This window comes from Leptodactylus fuscus, chromosome 9 (assembly GCF_031893055.1).
Source record: "Leptodactylus fuscus isolate aLepFus1 chromosome 9, aLepFus1.hap2, whole genome shotgun sequence".
NCBI classification, from domain to species: Eukaryota; Metazoa; Chordata; class Amphibia; order Anura; family Leptodactylidae; genus Leptodactylus; species Leptodactylus fuscus.
This window is the reverse complement of record NC_134273.1, coordinates 11,716,800-11,740,930: the sequence shown is the minus strand read 5'-3', so window position 1 is coordinate 11,740,930 and position 24,131 is coordinate 11,716,800. Positions and strand designations below refer to the sequence as shown.

Genomic DNA, 24,131 nt, shown 5'->3' with positions numbered 1-24,131 from the left:
AATGACTATCTTCTCCAATTGGGTAGATGTCTGTCTCCTCCGAAAGGGTAGATGTCTATTGTTTCCCAGTGGGTAGATGTCTATCGTCTACTAATGGGCAGATGTCTGTCTTCTCCGAACAGGTAGATGTCTGTCATCTACCAAGTCTAACATCTCCAAATGACATATTGATTTGCTCAAAGTATCATCTGCAATCTTCAGGACAGACATGGGGTTGTTCACATGGGAGAATTTACATCTGATTCTGGTCTCACTCAGCTAAATTCGGTGAATAGAGTATGTGCCCTGCCGATCCCTGAGGGCGGGAGAACCAGAACCCCGTTCTTGGGATTGGTTGGCGTCTGAGTAGTCGGACTCCCATCAATCATGTAGTTATCCCCTACCATATCTATAGGCAATAACTTTGAAAGTTGGTTCAACCACTTGAAATACTTATACCCTATCCTTAATCTGATCCCTGACACCCCCTCCAACTCTTTAAAGCAGCAGCAACACTCAGTTAACGCTACTTCCACTTCACAGGCCATGTCAAGTCACTTTATGGGTCACATTGTCTGTTTGCAGCTCAGTCCCATTCAAGTAAATAGGGCTCAGCTGCAATACCAAGCACAGCCACTATACAATGTACAGCGCTGTTGTTGGTAAGTTGTGAGAGGCTGCAGAACTCATTTAAAACAAACAGATGGTCAACTGTGTGCCGAATTGAGGACCCACTCCCCATCCCAAATTCCTGACCTGTCCTAAGGGTAGCTCATTTATATAATCTATCCTGTAATGCCCCTTTAATAGCAGACCCAAATAACCAGCCTTTCCCTTCTATCAACTAAGAATTTATAATAGGTTTTTGCAAACCAGGAGACAATTTTAATGTAATCCTGTGCAGATATACACGATAACCCCCGTCAGGATATCCGCTATGGCTAGTGCACTCCTCTTTTGGCACGTCAGTTTGCACGGCTGTGGCTGAACATACTGATTAGCCCCATATAGTGGTGGAAACCAAGCCAAAAATAGGAAGGGACACTTCTGATTTTCTATGTCGCTGATTTTAAATTTCACGTTGCAGTCAGTTACCGACTGAGAACAATGGGAGGCAAAAGTCAAGACTATTCTACACCAACCCTGATGCATGGTATTCCCATTTACACAGAAGTGCGTGTGTATACTATAGACATGAGATATAGATAGAGAGAGATAGATTATACAGATAGGTAGACGGGACGGATAGATAGATAGATAGATAGATAGATAGATAGATAGATAGATAGATAGATAGATAGATAGATAGATAGGAGATAGATAGATAGATAGATAGATAGATAGATAGGAGATAGATAGATAGGAGAGATAGATGATAGATAGGAGATAGATAGATAGATAGATAGATAGAGAGATAGATAGATACTATAGATAGATAGATACTATAGATAGATAGATAGATAGATAGATAGATAGATAGATAGATAGATACAGACAGACAGACAGATAGATAGATAGGAGATAGATGATAGATAGGAGATAGATAGATACGATAGATAGATAGATAGATAGATAGATAGGAGATAGATAGATGATAGATAGATAGATAGATAAGATAAGATAAGATAATCCTTTAATAGTCCCACCTTGGGGAAATTTCAGCGTGTTACAGCAGCATAGTAATACAGATACAGGATAATACAGAGTAATATGTTACAGACGTAGACACAGATAAGCTGAGAAGAGAAGATATACTAGGAGTCCATGGCAGCTAAGGAAAAACAGAAGAGAAAGAGGAAGACCTCATGGTCATCCTCATAATCATTAGTTCTCTGTGCGGAGAGCTCTTCGTTTGGTCTGATGTAGATTATACAGCCTGGTCGCGGTTGGAAGGAAGGACCTGCGATAGCTCCTTCTCACACTTGGGGTGAAGCAGACGGTCGCTTACAGTGCTGCCAAGTCCCATCAGGGTCCCATACATGGGGTGGGATTTGTTCTCCCGCATGGAGGTCACCACAGACAGTATCCTTCTGTCACCCACCACCTGTACTGGGTCCAAGGGGCTCCCCAGGACAGAGCTGGCCCTCCTGATCAGCCTGTCAAGTCTATTTCTGTCCCTGGTTGATATACTGCTTCCCCAGCAGGCCACACCGAAAAAGATGGCTGAGGCAACCACAGAGTTGAAGAAGGCCCTAAGAAGTGTCCCCTGGACTCCGAAGGCCCTCAGCCTCCTGAGCAGGTAGAGTCTGCTGTGGCCCTTTCTGTGCAGCGCCTCCAGGTGATCAGCCCAGTCTAGTCTAGATAGATAGATAGATAGATAGATAGATAGATAGATAGATAGATAGGAGATAGATAGATGATAGATAGGAGATAGATAGATAGATAGATAGGAGATAGATGGATAGATAGATACTATAGATAGATAGATAGGAGATAGATAGATAGATAGGAGAGATAGATGATAGATAGGAGATAGATAGATAGATAGATAGGAGATAGATAGATAGATAGATAGATAGATAGATAGATAGATAGATAGATAGGAGATAGATAGATAGATAGATAGATTCTGTTTGCACAATCTTGATACATCTCATAATCTTGTAATAAAACCGTAATGAACACCATGACACCTAGTGATGACAGTAATCCGGTGATACGTCCGGCGCCGCTCGCTCCACGCCAATTAAGTTCTACAGAATTCCTGCATCAGACTAAATAATCAGGTTGATGTTCTCCGTCCTGTGATAGATCATCTCCACCGTGATAAACGTTCTGGAAAACATTTGTAAATCTCGACTGTCAGCAATAAAAGAAGTTCTCAATTTCCGCTCGTAATTTACGGCTTTAAGGCGCAGCATCTTCTGCCGCTAAATCTTCGGCATTTAACATTTTGTGTGACATACAGAGGCGACGGCCTTTTGTTTTAAAGTAAATATTACGAGGAGCGGAGGAGAGAGCGTGCGTGCTGCGGGTGACTGATTCATGGGGCGCTGTTGCCATCGTGAGGACACAAATCATACTGAAGACACTGGGACGTCTCAGTGGTTGGAGCTCGAGCCCGGTAACGTCAGCGCGATGGTTTTTGGCAAAATAACTTTAAGTAGTTTTTGTGAACATCGGTGGCAACTCACAATAACGCCCGTCACTGCACTGAAAATTCCGGAACTTGAAGAACGCCGAAGACCCGGTGCTAATGCCTGCGATCTGAGTCCTCTCTGATCGTGAGTATTTATTACAGGTGAGCTCCACCGATCCCTCCTCTAAACTCCTCCTCTTTTTTTTTGCATTTTTTTAATTAAAGTTTTGGATTTTCGTAAAGATATTAAAACATGAAAAAAATCTATATAAATTTATTTTTAATTTGTGTTAGAATAGTCTTCTATGTCATCGTATTTACTTCTGCCTGCTTTTTTTCGCGCGGATTCTGATGCAAATTTCGTGTCAGAATCCGCGCCATTTAGGAGAAACTCAGGGGTGGTTGTAACAAAAAGAAAACATATACTCACCTATCCCTAGTTCTCCATTGTACAGTCCTGATCCCTTTCCCTCACTGTGCAGGAGGCTCCATATGACCACCGAGACCTATCACTAACTTCACTGGTTGCTGGTGATGGACCGGTGACAGCACTCACTCACATCAACGAATCCTTACCGGCGACTGTTGTGGCCAGTGATTGGTCTCAGCGATCGTCTGAGCTTCCCGGGTGGTAAGTTTTGGCACAGGAGGGAAAAAGGACCTGGACTGGACACCGGAGTGCTGCAGGATAGACGAGTATGTACCGTATATACTCGAGTATAAGCCGACTCTTTCATGCTGATAAAGCTCTCCTCGGCTTATACACGAGTCCGGGTCCACGGAGCACAGAAAACTGTAAGGACCTGGAAGGAAAAGGTCCTTTAGTGCTACTGCTCTGTGATTGGCTTGTCATGAGGTCATGTGACTGTGATGTCATCAAAGGTCCTGTAGCCACTGGTATGTAACATCTGCAGATAAGTTTGAGTCTAAATCCTAGTAGCTCCGTCCACACCAGAGTCCGATCACATGGTCATGACGTCATCAGAGGTCCTTTAGCACACTAGGATTTAGCATCTCCCCTGCAGATGAGTGGCCAGGATTCATTGTGTCTTATGGAAGATGTCTGTTGTATGGAGGAAAGGAAGCTGCAGTAACGTGACACACACAGGGACCTTCCTTTAGTTACTCTGCCTATTACTGTCAGGCATTTGGGGTTATTAATTTAGTTTCAGTAACTCCATGTGCCTCACATTAATAACAGTTAACCCCATCATGTCCCTCCTATTAACCCCTGTGTGCCCCATATAAGGGTTACTAATATGTGAGACACATGGGGGGACTAATGAAGGACCTTAATTATGAAGATACCTAATTATTACCTCCATATGTCCCACATATCAGTAAGTCTTATGTGAGGCACACAGGGGGTTAATGTGAGGGACATGATGGGGTTAACGTCAATTACTATGATCCCCATGGAGTTACTGAGCTGCAATACACATGACCAGACTTTTTATCTGCAATGGTCGAGTCAATAAGTTTTCCCAGTTTTTTGTGGTAAAATTAGGGGTCTCGGCTTATATTCGGGTCGGCTTATACTCGAGTATATACAGTATTTTATTTGTTGTTGTACTCCCGCAAAAATCTGCGGAGATAAAAGTTCTGAGAGTCCGTGCGTAACTGCTAAAAGAGCAGACTCGAACTACGAAGAGATTGGCGCAGATGTGAACCTACATTAAGCCCGTCCTTCTTCTTTTATCTCCCGCATTTCCTGCTCTGTACAGTCATGTGACCTGCAGCCTATCTCCAGACTGGTAAAGCAGAAACGTTCAGAGTGAAAGTCAGTAAGCAAAGGAAGTAGAGCAAGAAACAATGTGACAAAAGCAAAATATATTACAAAAACGTCACCTATTATTCATTTCCGCAAAGTTTGTTGAAAGAACAGAGTCTATTTAACCCTTTTATATATAAGAACCAATGCCATATTGGAATCCGGGAGCGGTGATATAATCCGCATGTCCTATGTCGCTTTAATATATGTATTCAGTAATAAAGAAAAAAACAGGGATGATAAATTTTATATTTTTGCAACAAATTTTTTTGCCTACATTTATTTACACCTTGTCCGTGGATCTATTTACAATTGCGTAGATGGATCGGCCAGACCCGCCATCTCCGTCACGCCACAATTCAATAAATTGTGTTTTACTATATGCACTTCATCCCAGTCTGCTCCAACTACACAATAAAACTCGGATACGGCCTCGCGCAGCTGTCATGGCGCCGTTAAATAAACCGCACACAAATTTTCTTGATGCCCAGAATATGCTCCAGAATAGACAGTCAGAAAAAAGGAGGAAGAGCGGTGACGGAGATGAGCTTTATAAAATAATAAATAAATGCGCCCCCTCTGAGTAATGAACGCCGGCGGATCGCAGCATAGAGCTCTGCTGCCCCCTAGAGGAGGATACGATTATTGCATGCAGTGTGATTTCAGGCTCCCGCCAACATGTTCTGTACTCTCGGCAGGTTGATAGTAAAGTCTCAGGGGTCTTGTTTTATTTCCGCCATACTTATATTGTATTTACGATATAACCGCGTTTGATGCGGATACGATCTTTATGGCGAAAATGGTTTCCTATGGCGCTGAGTGGTGCAAGTCAGAAGTCAGAACATGGTCGGGTCAATGCAAAGCGGTGGAAGTCGAAGGCACAAAAGATCAGCAATATTTGTAGGTTTTACGCATATTTGCCGCAATTTCACTCAAAGCGTTGCAAAGAGGGTTAAAATCCAAACGTTTTGTCGGGGTCCATAGGAAACATGCGCGTGGGTTTTTGCGGATCCCGTTACAGAGCTGCTCCATATTTAGCGACTAGGTTGTGTGACCCCCCCCCCCAAACATCTGTAGGAACTCATCTGAGCATATAGGGCTATCGAAATAAATGAGTCCATATATTACAGATATGCATATGGGAAAAAACTATGGTTGTGTGAATGAGGCCCAAAAACTGACTCGCTGCAGATTTAAAGGGGGTCTTTCGGGTCAAAAATGTCTCCAAGACCAATAATAGTATTGTGTAGGGGCCTTTAAAGGGATTCTACCATTAAAACCTCTTTTTTTGTGGATAAGACGTCGGAATAGCCTTTAGAAAGGATATTCGTCTCTTACCTTTAGATGGGATCTCCGCTGCGCCGTTCCTTAGCAATACCGGATTTTACCGGTATGCAAATTAGTTCTCTCACAGCAATGGGGGCGGGCCCCAGCGCTGGAAATGCAATGGTGGCGTCCCCACCGCTGCCCGAGAACACGATCCTGTGACACCTCCATCTTTGGCTGGATCCTCCCCTTCTCTGTCGTCTTCCTCCTACGTCACCTGCGCAGTTGGCTCTGCCCATGAGACACCAGCAGAGCCGAGTGCGAATGCCGGCCGGCGGCCATTTTTATGAGGCTGCTCCTGCATTGAACTACAAGAGCAAAAGTGGCCTCCCAAAAATGGCCGCCGGCTGGCATTCGCACTTGGCTCTGCTGGTGTCTCACTGGCAGAGCCAACTGCGCAGGCGTCGGAGGTGACGCAGGAGGAAGACAACAGAGAAGGGGAGGATCCAGCCGAAGATAGAGGCGTCGCAGGATCATATTCTCGAGTAGCAGTGGGGACCGCCCCCATCACTGCCAGAGAACTAATTTGCATACCAGTAAAAAACTGTATTTCTAAGGAACGGCGCAGCGGAGATCACATCTAAAGGTAAGAGACGAATAGCCTTTCTAAAGGCTATTCCGACGTCTTATCCACAAAAAAAGAGGTCTCTAGGCAAATCTGCAAAAATCTGACCCGCCAACGATACCAGACCTATGCCCAATTTGTTAAGAGGTGAAATCTGGACTGTGGTAGAAAATGTCCGACATGATAACTCCACCCTGATAGCACCATAATGCATTCAAAAGAGAAAAAACTGTGGGGAGGGGGTATCACGCCCTGCTCTCCAAAGCTCTTTCCACAAAAAGTTGCAAAATTTTTTGTAATTTATTGAGCTTGTTTTGGCAGAAATTATCCAAGATTTCACATTTTTTACACCACAGACTCCTCCTTATAAAAGTGGGGTGGGGGGGAGTCTGGGGCTGATGCACAACTGTTTTATCCCCCCCAAAAAAGTCACAAAATTTTTTCACAATCTCAAAAATAAAATAAAAAGTAAAATAAATAAAATGCAAAAGCAAAATAAAAAGTGGAGAAACGTGCCGAGCCGCTGAGTTGGGAGAGGTTTAGGTGGAGTTGGAAAAATGACTTGCCAACTATGATATCAAAGTGAAATTATTATTATGTAATTAATAATCAATTAATTATAGTTAGTTATTATTAATCATTATATAATATGATCGTTTTTTACATTTAATTGTATAGGCTGCCATGAAGCGTGATGCGCATGAGCATCGGCTTCTTATTAATTGGTCAAGGATACTTGTAGTAGTCTTCATTCTGGTCCACTGGTTAAATGAAAATATTCAAGGTGATGCAGTTTTAGCACTCCCATTGGCTAAAAGTGAAGCCATTTCCAGGTTTTTCCAATATGCTTAATTGTTCCAAAAGTACTTAAGCCTGCTTCTATGTTTATTTGAGATTGCATTCTGAGGCTTGAAAAAGCGCAAGTAGTAGCGCGAAACGGCTGTTGCCTTTCTTGCCATTTGATGCTGTTCTTCCCTCCCTACAAGAATTGTTTTTAAGATGTGATACCCTAATAAAGGAACCCTTTTATGAAGATGAGCCTCTGAGTGGGTGAGTGCCCTTCCAATTTTTCTCTTTTTTCATCATTTCCACAGTGCTTTTTCCTGGTTGTTGAGCACCCCCACGGCTCTTGATACATAAGGTTGAATTCCTCTAATTTACTCCTAGCCTACCAGCAGTCATTTTTACAGACCCAGCAGTGCCATCCTGCCTATCTTTTCCGTATTTAATTGTATAGGAATTCAAGCACTAATTTTCCTGAGTTAAAGGATCTTTAATGCTTCTGACCGACTGAAGTTGAAGGAGTCAGAGTCAGGGCAGGAGTCGGAGTCCGGGTAGGAGTCGGAGTCAGGGTAGGAGTCGGAGTCCGGGTAGGAGTCGGAGAGAGGGCAGGAGTCGGAGTCCGGGTAGGAGTCGGAGTCAGGGTAGGAGTCGGAGTCAAGGTAGGAGTCGGAGAGAGGGCAGGAGTCGGAGTCCGGGTAGGAGTCGGAGTCAGGGTAGGAGTCGGAGAGAGGGCAGGAGTCGGAGTCCGGGTAGGAGTCGGAGTCAGGGTAGGAGTCGGAGAGAGGGCAGGAGTCGGAGTCAGGGTAGGAGTCGGAGAGAGGGCAGGAGTCGGAGTCAGGGTAGGAGTCGGAGAGAGGGCAGGAGTCGGAGTCAGGGCAGGAGTCGGAGTCAGGGGAGGAGTCGGAGTCAGGGGAGGAGTCGGAGAGAGGGCAGGAGTCGGAGTCAGGGCAGGAGTCGGAGTCAGGGCAGGAGTCGGAGTCAGGGGAGGAGTCGGAGTCAGGGGAGGAGTCGGAGTCAGGGGAGGAGTCGGAGTCAGGGGAGGAGTCGGAGTCAGGGCAGGAGTCGGAGAGAGGGCAGGAGTCGGAGTCAGGGCAGGAGTAAGAGTCAGGGCAGGAGTCAGAGTCAGGGCAGGAGTCAGAGTCAGGGCAGGAGTTGGAGTCAGGGTAGGAGTCAGAGTCAGGGCAGGAGTTGGAGTCAGGGTAGGAGTCAGGGCAGGAGTTGGAGTCAGGGTAGGAGTCAGGGCAGGAGTCGGAGTCAGGGCAGGAGTTGGAGTCAAGGTAGGAGTCGGAGTCAGGGCAGGAGTCGGAGTCAGGGCAGGAGTCGGAGTCAGGGCAGGAGTCGGAGTCAGGGCAGGAGTCGGAGTCAGGGCAGGAGCCAGAGACAGGGCAGGAGTCGGTCTGTAGAAAAATAAAGGAGTCAGAGTTGGTGGTTTGATCTACTGACTCCACAGTCCTCAAAACATCTAAGGGCAGAAGGGTTAGACTCAGGGTACGTTCATATGTAGGAATTTACCGCGGATTTGGGAGCGGAATCCGCCGCAGATTCCGTACTGAATCTGTCTCATTATTTTCAATACGAGTCAGAAATCGCAACAAGACATGGAAAAAATGAGCATCCTGCTCAGTCTTTCCGTGGATTCTGCGTTTCTGGAGTCTTGAATCTGAAGCAGAGGCGTTCACATCTTACACCATGTGAAACCAGCCTCATCGAAGAATCAAAGCAATCGAGCATCGAACCAATTTTGGTGAATTTGGCACAAATTCAGTAAATTGACTAAAATTCCTATCTCTGTATGAAATCAAACTCCTGTAAGTGTACGGTGCGGGGCCACAGACATCGGATGCTGCACATTACAGGTCTAGGTTCGTGTGTATATTATGTTACAATACACAGAACACAAAAAATTAATAAATTAAAATAAATTAAATAAAAAATTAAGCTTTAACCTTTACAAAAATTTGCAAAATCGCAAATTTAGGTAACTACCAAAAAATTCTCTTACAAAATATGGGCAGAGACCCGGAGGTTTGTGAAGAAGTTCCATTATTTTTGGAAGAAGGAAGAGAAGACAAAGCGGTGTCGTCGGCGTCTCCTCGCGCTATTTATAGGCCGATATTTCCCACAAGAACTTCACATTCCGTAAAGAGGTAAAAATGATTTTGTGTTTGGGTCGCGGTTTCCTTCAGTAACATTTCTTCTTTGTGCCGTATTAACCCGCAGACGTGAGATTGCCAATTTCAGCGGCCGCTAAAGTTATCGCCGCTTCAGTATACAGAGGGAAAATCCGTAAAATAAATTCTATTGTGGAGTCACTTTATAGAGGATCCCGGGCAGCAAATTATTATGGCACCATTCCCAGAAACGGAAGGCAGAGGAAGGTGCGAGCGTCTCCCCGTATTGTCATAAACCAGGCAACGTGATGCTGGAAATAAGAACAAAGCGACGGAACGTAGAGAGATGGCGAACGTCACAATGTGGATTCTGTTACATGAAATAACATTTTATTCTTTTTTCTCTATAGATCTCGAGAGTCAAGGTCTGAGCTCCAAAGACATAGAGGGATGGCCAGTAATATAAAAAAATGCTGCTTACTTCCAAAAACAGCGCCACACCGGTCCACAGGTTGTGCGTGGTATTGCAACTCAGCTTGTTCCTGCTTGAGAATGGGGGTCACTCTAGTTCCACCTCCGCTAGCGGCCACGGGGTCTGGATTTATAGATCCTATGGGCAGCCAGGACTTTTCAGTACAGATAAAAGCCCCTGAATTTTTGGTTTGTGTTTTAAAAATATTTTGCTTTGTCATATTGCATTCATTTGCTGGACATTTAAAGGGTTTTGAGAGGCCCCTGTATACATGGGGAGCTCAGTACACTGTTGGTTGTTCACCAGTGGCGTAACTAGGAATGGTGGGGCCCCATGGCAAACTTTTGGCATGCCCCCCCCCACCGAAGACCTCGACCGACAGACCCCCCACACACACACACATTCCTGCGCGCTCTGTTGTACCCCATAGTGGCCCCTACACACATTATAATGCCCCATAGTGGTCCCTACACACAGTATTATCCCCCATAGTGGCCCCTGCACAAAGTATTATGCCCCATAGTGGCCCCTGCACAAAGTATTATGCCCCATAGTGGCCCCTGCACACAGTATTATCCCCCATAGTGGTCCCTACACACATTATTATACCCCATAGTGGCCCCTACACACATTATAATGCCCCATAGTGGTCCCTACACACAGTATTATCCCCCATAGTGGCCCCTGCACAAAGTATTATGCCCCATAGTGGCCCCTGCACACAGTATTACCCCCCATAGTGGCCCCTGCACAAAGTATTATGCCCCATAGTGGCCCCTGCACACAGTATTATCCCCCATAGTGGTCCCTACACACATTATTATACCCCATAGTGGCCCCTGCACACAGTATTATATCCCATAGTGGCCCCTGCACACAGTATTATCCCCCATAGTGGCCCCTGCACACAGTATTATCCCCCATAGTGGCCCCTGCACACAGTATTATCCCCCATAGTGGCCCCTGCACACAGTATTATCCCCCATAGTGGCCCCTGCACACAGTATAATCCCCCATAGTGGCCCCTGCACACAGTATTATCCCCCATAGTGGCCCCTGCACACAGTATTATGCCCCATAGTGGCCCCTGCACACAGTATTATGCCCCATAGTGGCTCCTGCACACTGTATTATGTCCCATAGTGCCCCCTGCACACAGTATTATGCCCCATAGTGGCCCCTGCACACAGTATTATACCCCATAGTGACCCCTGCACACAGTATTATGTCCCATAGTGGCCCCTGCACACAGTATTATGTCCCATAGTGGTCCCTGCACACAGTATTATACCCCATAGTGGTCCCTGCACACAGTATTATACCCCATAGTGGCCCCTGCACACAGTATTATGCCCCATAGTGGCCCCTGCACACAGTATTATGCCCCATAGTGGCCCCTACCCACAGTATTATGCCCCATAGTGGTCCCTGCACACAGTATTATGCCCCATAGTGGCCCCTGCACACAGTATTATGTCCCATAGTGGTCCCTGCACACAGTATTATCCCCCATAGTGGCCCCCTGCACACAGTATTATCCCCCATAGTGACCCCAGCACATAGTATCATGCCCATAGTGGCCCCTGCACACAGTATTATCCCCCATAGTGACCCCAGCACATAGTATCATGCCCATAGTGGCCCCTGCACACAGTATTATGCCCCATAGTGACCCCAGCACACAGTATTATGCCCCACAGTGGCCCCTGCACACAGTATTATGCCCCATAGTGACCCCAGCACACAGTATTATCCCCCATAGTGGCCCCTGTACACAGTATGATACCCCATAGTGGCCCCTGCACACAGTATTATGCCCCATAGTGGCCCCTGCACACAGTATTATCCCCCATAGTGGCCCCTGCACACAGTATTATCCCCCATAGTGGCCCCTGCACATAGTATTATCCCCCATAGTGGCCCCTGCACACAGTATTATGCCCCATAGTGGCTCCTGCACACAGTATTATGTCCCATAGTGCCCCCTGCACACAGTATTATGCCCCATAGTGGCCCCTGCACACAGTATTATACCCCATAGTGACCCCTGCACACAGTATTATGTCCCATAGTGGCCCCTGCACACAGTATTATACCCCATAGTGGCCCCTGCACACAGTATTATGCCCCATAGCGGCCCCTGCACACAGTATTATGTCCCATAGTGGCCCCTGCACACAGTATTATACCCCATAGTGGCCCCTGCACACAGTCTTATGTCCCATAGTGGCCCCTGCACACAGTCTTATGTCCCATAGTGGTCCCTGCACACAGTATTATACCCCATAGTGGTCCCTGCACACAGTATTATACCCCATAGTGGCCCCTGCACACAGTATTATACCCCATAGTGGCCCCTGCACACAGTATTATGTCCCATAGTGGCCCCTGCACACAGTATTATGTCCCATAGTGGCCCCTGCACACAGTATTATGTCCCATAGTGGCCCCTGCACACAGTATTATCCCCCATAGTGGCCCCTGTACACAGTATGATACCCCATAGTGGCCCCTGCACACAGTATTATGCCCCATAGTGACCCCAGCACACAGTATTATGCCCTATAGTGGCCCCTGCACACAGTATTATGCCCCACAGTGGCCCCTGCACACAGTATTATCTTTTCAGACCCCAGAGTATAATAATCGGAGACCAAGGAGGGAATACAAACATAAAAAACACTGTTACTTACCTATCCCTGGCTCCGCTGCACTCCTCAGTGGTATCGGCCATCTTCAATCACGTTGGGACATCACATGACCCGGGACGCAGGCCCCAGTCATGTAACATCAGGGAAGTCAGATAAGTAGGCCCGAAGCCTGTCTGGAGCGCAGAGAGGTAAGTAACATTGTTTTTTATATCCCTAAGAAGGGAGATATCAATTTATTAAGGCGCGCCTCTTCATAAACAAGAATGGTGGCCATGCGCCAGAATGGAGATCTAGTTAGGAACTAGCGTAGATTTCTGGTATTACTCACATCACAAAACTGGTGTGACTTCTAATAAATATGGCAGGCCGGGGTGTCCCCGCTTTATTCTGCCCACTCTCACAGATAGTGGCAGCGAGGTGCAGAACGGGACATGTGTCGCATCTTTGCCAAAATAGAGGGCCTGGCATTGATGTGTTATAGGGGTTGTCCAGTGAGTTGTAATGTACTTACCTGGTCCTGGGATGACGGACTCAGGGTTTAGGCCACGTCATGACCCCTGGATCATGTGATCCAAAGCAGCACTCCGACCCATCCTCCGCACCCCTGCCATGGCGGCTGGCGATATAGTCAGCAAGCCCCAAGGTCTTTAGATTCTGCGAGCAGACCAGAATGTCTCCATTCACTGACAGCCAGCAGAGATCCTGAATGAAAAAGTGAAAGGAACAGAAACACAAAGTGTACGAGAGAGTTCCGGAAGTTTTTAGGAAACCAGGTTTATCTGCTGCACAAATCCTCGCAGGGCGCAGACGGAAGATTTCATCAGGACGTGGGTTTAATCCCCCTCCATCTGCTGCCGTCCCCTGTTCCTGGACAAGATGGGGCGGGGGATTCGCAGAGTTAATGGGGAGGATACCATGTTCCAATAACTTAGGAATGTACCAGGTGCTGCCCAATCCATAACCTCCCCGTCTCCAGTTACCATGGCGACCCTCGCTGACAATAAAATAATCTGACATTGGACGGAGCGCCGCCTCTTCCCTGCTAAAACTTTTGCAGCTGCAGAAACCTTTCATGTATTGCAAATTTCTACACAGAGGCAATAAGACGTCTTCAAAGCGATGGCGGCGGCGAGGTAGCAGCTGGTTGCCATTACAAGGAGTCTGGAATCTATAATATCCCAGTAAAAGGGCAATTCTACCCCAAAAAACAAAATCTTCTGGGATTATAAATTCCAGGGTGGAATCTTCTTATTCCCCAAATCTGATCATTAATGCTGGGGGACAGACCCCGAAACATGTGTCAGTCTATACTGTTATATAGTCACATTCCATGTCACCTTAATCTACTGATTGGGAAATGTGTCAGTCTTCACTGTCAGTCACGAATTATATTCATAAAGCAGGAAATTCAATTCCAAACTTTACACAATTTTCATTTCATTTTTTTACATTGTCCTTAGCGATTAGTATTAAGTTTTGAATGAAATATTACAGAAATATATGACAAAGCTGCAGCGGATGGTATAGATTTTTGTGGCCTTCTTTTATCTAATGTATACGGGCCTTTAAAATTCTAATGAGGGTCAAGCAGTTATTTGTAACCTTCTATTGATGGTCAATACAGATTTATGGGATGTTCTGCTGATGTGTTGGTATACGGTACATTGCACGTAGATATATTTATATGTGTTGGCGCCGGTCCAGACACTTAATACAAAGCAAAGCTTGAAATCCAATCCAGCGACCACAAGGCCGCAGCAAATCACAGAGACAGAGGATACAATTATACTGAATATAGAACAGAGGATCCGCAACAGGGAACGTAAGGAAGGAAAAGGAACTAAGGTCAAATGTACAGGAGGCAACAAATATATATATACACCGTACATATGTATACACATGAGAGACAATTCCTAAAGCATTGCCTTCTCTCAAGCAGGAGAATGGGAAGGAAGTGAAGGGAAAGCATGTTGGTTTTTTTCTGATGGGTCTTACTTTATATATGCATACTGCCCCCTATGTACAAGAATATAACTACTATAATACTGCCCCCTATGTACAAGAATATAACTACTATAATACTGCCTCCTATGTACAAGAATATAACTACTACAATACTGCCCCCTATGTACAAGAATATAACTACTATAATACTGCTCCTATGTACAAGAATATAACTACTACAATACTGCTCCTATGTACAAGAATATAACTACTATAATACTGCTCCTATGTACAAGAATATAACTACTATAATACTGCTCCTATGTACAAGAATATAACTACTATAATACTGCTCCTATGTACAAGAATATAACTACTATAATACTACTCCTATGTACAAGAATATAACTACTATAATACTGCCTCCTATGTACAAGAATATAACTACTATAATACTACTCCTATGTACAAGAATATAACTACTATAATACTACTCCTATGTACAAGAATATAACTACTATAATACTACTCCTATGTACAAGAATATAACTACTATAATACTACTCCTATGTACAAGAATATAACTAATATAATACTGCTCCTATGTACAAGAATATAACTACTATAATACTACTCCTATGTACAAGAATATAACTACTATAATACTGCTCCTATGTACAAGAATATAACTACTATAATACTGCTCCTATGTACAAGAATATAACTACTATAATACTACTCCTATGTACAAGAATATAACTACTATAATACTACTCCTATGTACAAGAATATAACTACTATAATACTGCCCCCTATGTACAAGAATATAACTACTATAATACTGCCCCCTATGTACAAGAATATAACTACTATAATACTGCCTCCTATGTACAAGAATATAACTACTACAATACTGCCCCCTATGTACAAGAATATAACTACTATAATACTGCCCCCTATGTACAAGAATATAACTACTATAATACTGCCCCCTATGTACAAGAATATAACTACTATAATACTGCCTCCTATGTACAAGAATATAACTACTACAATACTGCCCCCTATGTACAAGAATATAACTACTATAATACTGCCCCCTATGTACAAGAATATAACTACTATAATACTGCTCCTATGTACAAGAATATAACTACTACAATACTGCCCCCTATGTACAAGAATATAACTACTATAATACTGCTCCTATGTACAAGAATATAACTACTATAATACTGCTCCTATGTACAAGAATATAACTACTATAATACTGCTCCTATGTACAAGAATATAACTACTATAATACTGCTCCTATGTACAAGAATATAACTACTATAATACTGCTCCTATGTACAAGAATATAACTACTATAATACTACTCCTATGTACAAGAATATAACTACTATAATACTGCCTCCTATGTACAAGAATATAACTACTATAATACTACTCCTATGTACAAGAATATAACTACTATAATACTACTCCTATGTACAAGAATATAACTACTATAATACTACTCCTATGTACAAGAATATAACTACTATAATACTACTCCTATGTACAAGAATATAACTAATATAATACTGCTCCTATGTACAAGAATATAACTACTATAATACTGCTCCTATGTACAAGAATATAACTACTATAATACTACTCCTATGTACAAGAATATAACTACTATAATACTGCTCCTATGTACAAGAATATAACTACTATAATACTGCTCCTATGTACAAGAATATAACTACTATAATACTACTCCTATGTACAAGAATATAACTACTATAATACTACTCCTATGTACAAGAATATAACTACTATAATACTGCCCCCTATGTACAAGAATATAACTACTATAATACTGCCCCCTATGTACAAGAATATAACTACTATAATACTGCCTCCTATGTACAAGAATATAACTACTACAATACTGCCCCCTATGTACAAGAATATAACTACTATAATACTGCCCCCTATGTACAAGAATATAACTACTATAATACTGCCCCCTATGTACAAGAATATAACTACTATAATACTGCCTCCTATGTACAAGAATATAACTACTACAATACTGCCCCCTATGTACAAGAATATAACTACTATAATACTGCCCCCTATGTACAAGAATATAACTACTATAATACTGCTCCTATGTACAAGAATATAACTACTACAATACTGCCCCCTATGTACAAGAATATAACTACTATAATACTGCTCCTATGTACAAGAATATAACTACTATAATACTGCTCCTATGTACAAGAATATAACTACTATAATACTGCTCCTATGTACAAGAATATAACTACTATAATACTGCCCCCTATGTACAAGAATATAACTACTATAATACTACTCCTATGTACAAGAATATAACTACTATAATACTACTCCTATGTACAAGAATATAACTAATATAATACTGCTCCTATGTACAAGAATATAACTACTATAATACTACTCCTATGTACAAGAATATAACTACTATAATACTGCTCCTATGTACAAGAATATAACTACTATAATACTGCTCCTATGTACAAGAATATAACTACTATAATACTACTCCTATGTACAAGAATATAACTACTATAATACTACTCCTATGTACAAGAATATAACTACTATAATACTGCCCCCTATGTACAAGAATATAACTACTATAATACTGCCCCCTTTGTACAAGAATATAACTACTATAATACTACTCCTATGTACAAGAATATAACTACTATAATACTGCTCCTATGTACAAGAATATAACTACTATAATACTGCTCCTATGTACAAGAATATAACTACTATAATACTACTCCTATGTACAAGAATATAACTACTATAATACTACTCCTATGTACAAGAATATAACTACTATAATACTGCCCCCTATGTACAAGAATATAACTACTATAATACTGCCCCCTTTGTACAAGAATATAACTACTATAATACTACTCCTATGTACAAGAATATAACTACTATAATACTACCTCCTATGTACAAGAATATAACTACTATAATACTGCCCCCTATGTACAAGAATATAACTACTATAATACTACCTCCTATGTACAAGAATATAACTACTATAATACTACCTCCTATGTACAAGAATATAACTACTATAATACTGCCCCCTATGTACAAGAATATAACTACTATAATACTACTCCTATGTACAAGAATATAACTACTATAATACTACTCCTATGTACAAGAATATAACTACTATAATACTACTCCTATGTACAAGAATATAACTACTATAATACTGCTCCCTATGCAGGGCCGCCGATAGGCCAGTACTACTGCTACTGGCGTCAGGGGCCCAGCCAAATTTTAAAATGGGGGGGGGGGCCCGGGCCCCCTGGCGCCAGCAGCAGTCATTGTATGTCCTGTTTCAACTCAGATCTGCGTCCAGAAGACGCAGTTCTGAGTTGAGCACATACGCGGCTGAAGCGAGGAGCTGACACAGGTCAGCTCCTCGTTTCACCGCTGCCGCCTGTCTCGCTGACACCTATGCGGCTGAAGCGAGGAGCTGACCTGTGTCAGCTCCTCACTTCGCCGCTGCCGCCTCTCTCGCTGACACATATGCGGCTGAGGCGGAACCCGGCTCAGCCGCATATGTGTCAGCGAGAGAGGCGGCAGCGGCGAAGTGAGGAGCTGACACAGGTCAGCTCCTCGCTTCAGCCGCATACATGTCAGCGTCAGCGAGAGAGGCGGCAGCAGCGAAGCGTGGAGCTGACCCGTGTCAGCTCCTTCCTTCAGCCGCATGTGTCAGCGAGAGAGACGCGCAGAGAGCGGCGAGGGAGCGGAGGAGAAGGTAAGTTTAATGTGGAGGTGGAACGTGAATCTGGGGGCAGATGAAAGAGAGGACGGCATGACACTGTGGGGACATGAATCTGGGGGCAGAGATGGGGGACATGAATCTGGGGGCAGAGATGGAGGGGGGACATGAATCTGGGGGGACATGAATCTGGGGGCAGAGATGGAGGGGACATGAATCTGGGGGCAGAGATGGAGGGGACATGAATCTGGGGGCAGATGAAGGGTGTATATGAAGCTAGGGGAGAGACAGAGGGGGACATATAATTTACGGGTGACTGTAGGAGGATTATACAGTGTGCGGGCAAATGGAAAATTAATGAGTGGGCGGAGTCAACATAACAGTGGGTGGGGCTAAATTTCCCGCGGCGCGCAAAGCAAAAATGGCAGGGGGGGGGGGCCCAAACACTTAGGCTGTATGGGGCCCCAAAATTCCTGATGGCGGCCCTGTCCCTATGTACAAGAATATAACTACTATAATACTGCTCCCTATGTACAAGAATATAACTACTATAATACTGCCCCCTATGTACAAGAATATAACTACTATAATACTGCCCCCTATGTACAAGAATATAACTACTATAATACTGCCCCCTATGTACAAGAATATAACTACTATAATACTGCCCCCTATGTACAAGAATATAACTACTATAATACTACTCCTATGTACAAGAATATAACTACTATAATACTACACCTATGTACAAGAATATAACTACTATAATACTACTCCTATGTACAAGAATATAACTACTATAATACTGCTCCTATGTACAAGAATATAACTACTATAATACTGCTCCTATGTACAAGAATATAACTACTATAATACTACCTCCTATGTACAAGAATATAACTACTATAATACTGCTCCTATGTACAAGAATATAACTACTATAATACTACCTCCTATGTACAAGAATATAACTACTATAATACTACTCCTATGTACAAGAATATAACTACTATAATACTGCCCCCTATGTACAAGAATATAACTACTATAATACTGCTCCTATGTACAAGAATATAACTACTATAATACTACTCCTATGTACAAGAATATAACTACTATAATACTGCTTCTATGTACAAGAATATAACTACTATAATACTGCTCCTATGTACAAGAATATAACTACTATAATACTGCCCCTATGTACAAGTATATAACTACTATAATACTGCTCCTATGTACAAGAATATAACTACTATAATACTACCTCCTATGTACAAGAATATAACTACTATAATACTACCTCCTATGTACAAGAATATAACTACTATAATACTGCTCCTATGTACAAGAATATAACTACTATAATACTGCCCCTATGTACAAGTATATAACTACTATAATACTGCTCCTATGTACAAGAATATAACTACTATAATACTACCTCCTATGTACAAGAATATAACTACTATAATACTGCTCCTATGTACAAGACTATAACTACTATAATACTACTCCTATGTACAAGAATATAACTACTATAATACTGCTCCTATGTACAAGAATATAACTACTATAATACTACTCCTATGTACAAGAATATAACTACTATAATACTACTCCTATGTACAAGAATATAACTACTATAATACTACTCCTATGTACAAGAATATAACTACTATAATACTACTATGTACAAGAATATAACTACTATAATACTACTATGTACAAGAATATAACTACTATAATACTACTATGTACAAGACTATAACTACTATAATACTACCCCTATTGATATAAATATACCTATCACTGTTACGTAACCTATATGTTCCTGTATCTGGGTTTCCCGTTACTTTATGAGTTGGTGCAGAAGGATTCACAAAGTAAATGGCGCCTTCACTTTCTGAGATAATAAGGCGGTTGTTCTGCCATAGTCCTGCTCATCACTTGCCCGCAGCAGAGACCTTTTGTCAGGCACGGAGCGGTTACATAACGTGCGCTGCTCTTATCGCTTCAGCGGTTCTCTTGGCCACTTTCTATTACCGTAGATAGAAAAGCTGAGTCTTCAGATACATAAAATGCCGTTTTTAATCATTTTACCCACAATTAATTTTAATGAGGTAAACAATCCATAAAGCTGTAAAGTGAGTCCGGCGCTGTATTCATTATCATGGCGAACACTGCAAAAGTTGCTTTAAAGTACCAGAACATCTAAAGTCAGGAGCCGTATAACAGCGGCTACTAATACCCTACACATGTATATAGGGGAACGTATATGGAGGTCCTCAGCACTGGGGATGGGATGGAGACAGTAGTGGTGAGGGAATTTTTGGCCTGATGTCATCCGTGTCCCACTCGTGCACTGACTATGCTTCCACGGCCGCTTTTATTCAATGAATAAATGACTCCGGCCTAGTATTTTGACCTCTAGAGTGAAGCCATCGGAGCAGGGATCTCAGAACAGCATTGCAGCCCCTTCCTCCTGGTCACAGAGCCAGACCCCCACCTTATACATGTCAGAGTAATCTGAGCCCCCGGAGCAGCTGAGCGGCAATGCAGATATTTTCCAGGAAGAACTGTCCCGGTAGTGAAGGAAGAAATGAGCTGTGCACCAGAAACAGATGTTTCATGCAGCCCTGCTAGACAGCCGCCTGCTCCGCCACTACATTCCACACCACCAGCTTCCTGTCTACAGGACGATAATCATGGAAGGATGTGGCGGTGTAGTGCGGCGACTAAGAAGGGGGCCGAGAGACGAGCGCGGGATAGTATAGTATAGTATGCATCGTGTACCGCGCAGCAAATCCATAAAAAGTCACCAAACGTTGTATGGAAAAAAGTTCTGAATAGATTTCTGTTTCGCTTCCTCGCCATTTTTAACATCACCGCTTGCTGTCAGTGACTGGAGACTGCTTTATTCCCATCCAGATACTGAGACTATGCTACAGACAAGGCCAGGGAGACCGCAAACTTGTCAGTGACTACCCACAAACCTCATCCAAGCGCTGCGATCAAAATACACGGCGCAAAGTGACCCACAGCGGTCTGCAGGGGAAGACACGTGATAAAAATTCTGTCCCCTGTGATCCTAGTCTGGGACCAGTGTCACATAAGGGAAATACGACGCGTTTCTGTCTCTGTATTATGGCCGCCTTGGCCTGACTACTCATCTGAACTAGGTTGTGGTCAGTTCAGATCATTGGGGGGGGAGGGTTATTATGTCTGGAGTTTAGTGCGCCTCCTCTGGCGGGGCCATACATGTGCACTGATATCTAGGCCGCTACCTCATGGCTGGTGTAGAGTTCAGACTCCATTTCTATCCTGCCCCTTTATTGTAAAGTAAGACAAAAATCACAATTTTTGGAGAAAACACTTGACAAGAATACTTAGGCTTAGTTTACACGCAAATATGCGTGTTCATATTAAGTCGCGGCTGCCGCGACGGGATGCCCTTGCAGTGCCCGGCATCCCGTCACGGCTTTCTGCTTCGGATTTGGCCTAAATGAATCGGGCCTAGTCCGGAGCGTGCTGCCGCGAGGTGGACGCCATGACTGATCCAGCCGAGGAATCCGCCTGAAGAAAGGGCAGCTCGCTAGCGGTCTCCATAGACCACCATTGTGGATTCCGCGCCAAAATCCGCCCCCTCTTGCCCCGTATGAACAGGGCCTTATGTGGTTGGGGTTGGAAATTGTGGCCATTAGAGATGAGCGAATCGTATTCGAAACTGCAGTTTGGAATACCTCGCTCCATAGGAATGAATGGGAGCGGCCAGCGCTTAACCCCTTGCAGTTCGCCCACTCCCATTCATTCCTATGGGAATGAGGTATTCGAAACTAGAGTTTCGAATAGTATTCGCTCATCTCTAGTGGCCATAATACGTGGGGGCACAAATGCGAAACCCCAAAACGGACCTCCCGGCTCATCTCTGATACTTGTCGGGAAGGATCAGGCATGTGAAATTTTATCACGCCCGATCCTTCACCCCTCACCTCACTCAGAACATATCCACGATGGACTGAGCCAGGCGGCCATGTGTATGGGGTTAGTGGCCCGAGATGCCCGACAGCCATCTTTAGGTTTACTTTGCCTTTCTGAGCCCAGTCGGGGATTTGCTTCCCATTCACATCAGGTCTTCTTTCTAAGGAAGACAGACAGCTGTGAATGGCCAGAACATAATCCCTTGTAAATCTGCAGCAGCCGCCGAGTGGTGGAGAGCGAGGGGTTAACCGGGATTTCAGCAGCCACATGTTGTTCCAGGCAGCAGCAGCGGCGGTGGCGGTGCACATCTGGAGCGCAGACACGTATGTGGTTACACAGAACACTCTCCAGTCGTGTAGTAACATCTCTGCCCTGCGTCCGCCTGTCAGGAAACACATCAGTGACCAATTACCATGTGGAGGTGGGGGCTGGACATGTGACACCCCCTTAAAGGGGTTTTCCATTATTAGAGACTATGGCATGTGAGCCCAGTATTAGACCTTCCCAGTCTTGTTTACAGTTCATTGCACTCTATTGCTCCCTGTTATCACCCACGCGAGGCTAACCATAATGGGACAGACTTCTTACGCCTTGTACGACTGACCCTAAGTGTCCGCCCCATGATCACAACCTGATATAACTTATATCCTGTGCTGAGAACCTGCAGGACACATAGATGTATAATTAGGATAGGTCATCCATTAGTAAGCCTGGGAAACCCTTTACATGGCAGGGATCGGAGCTAAGTTCCAATTTCAGCCTATGTTACAGCTGATCACTGCTGCTGCAGATGGTGCGGGCTCCCTGAAGGTGGCGCTGCACATAAACGGAGCACTTACCCCTTTAAGTTTAGCATCCCTTTAAACTAGTAATTCCCACAGTCGTGATACATGTTGTTAGTTGTAGAAGTACATAACAAAGCGATTAGGTTCGGTCCTCGGGGCGATGACATCATCGGCCTGGACGCCATGACACTGCTCATTTTCAGGGATTTCATCAACATTCCTGATAGTACAGACTACAACGGAGGAGGGAGCGAGGCCAAGAAGTGACGGCAAGCAGACGAGCGCTGCACAGGGGGGATGGATGGAGGAGGGCGGGGGGTCAGCGCGTTTCTAAAATCTTAGGTCGGGATCATACAAGGACGGCGGAGGAACGCAGAAAGTAAAATTATAATAAAAATGACACATAGTACTCTATACGATTGTTAAAAGAAAGTGGGAAATGCGTCGGGTCCTCCAGGACTACAACATCGATGACCTATCCTTAAGATAGGCAATCAATGGCTGATCAGTGAGCGTCGATCACTAGGATTCACATGGGGGGGACGAACCTCAGTACCAGGCACAGCCCTCTGTATGGAGGGGCCAATGTGCCAGTGTAAACGAGGGCCACACAAGAGGGCCACCGCACCATCGTTGGCCTGACCCCCACCGATCAAACACCGATGGTTTTTCCCATGAACTGTTCCAATCTGATACTGGGAGTATCCAGAATCTATAAGGTCTTATCGATCACACTTATATGATGGAGGATCGTTCAATGTCACGTTCCTCTGTTATTCCTCCTGGAAAGAAACAAAAAAAAAAAATGACAAGTGGGCGTTACCAGTTCCTTTGTCAATGTCCATACACACACAACCCTGATCGGACACCCCTCAGACAAGG

General features: G+C 43.9%; 1 protein-coding gene and 1 non-coding gene across 3 annotated transcripts in view; one reads left to right on the top strand and one right to left on the bottom strand.

Annotated features, from left to right (window-relative positions):
* The window catches only part of ST6GALNAC3 (ST6 N-acetylgalactosaminide alpha-2,6-sialyltransferase 3), a 161,087-nt gene that overhangs the window by 130,825 nt on the left and 6,131 nt on the right, over positions 1-24,131 (bottom strand). The gene's annotated exons all lie outside the window — the stretch shown is intronic.
* Positions 18,269-18,395, top strand: LOC142219013 (small nucleolar RNA SNORA17). The gene has a single exon (XR_012717532.1). It is a non-coding gene; the product is annotated as a small nucleolar RNA SNORA17 (small nucleolar RNA).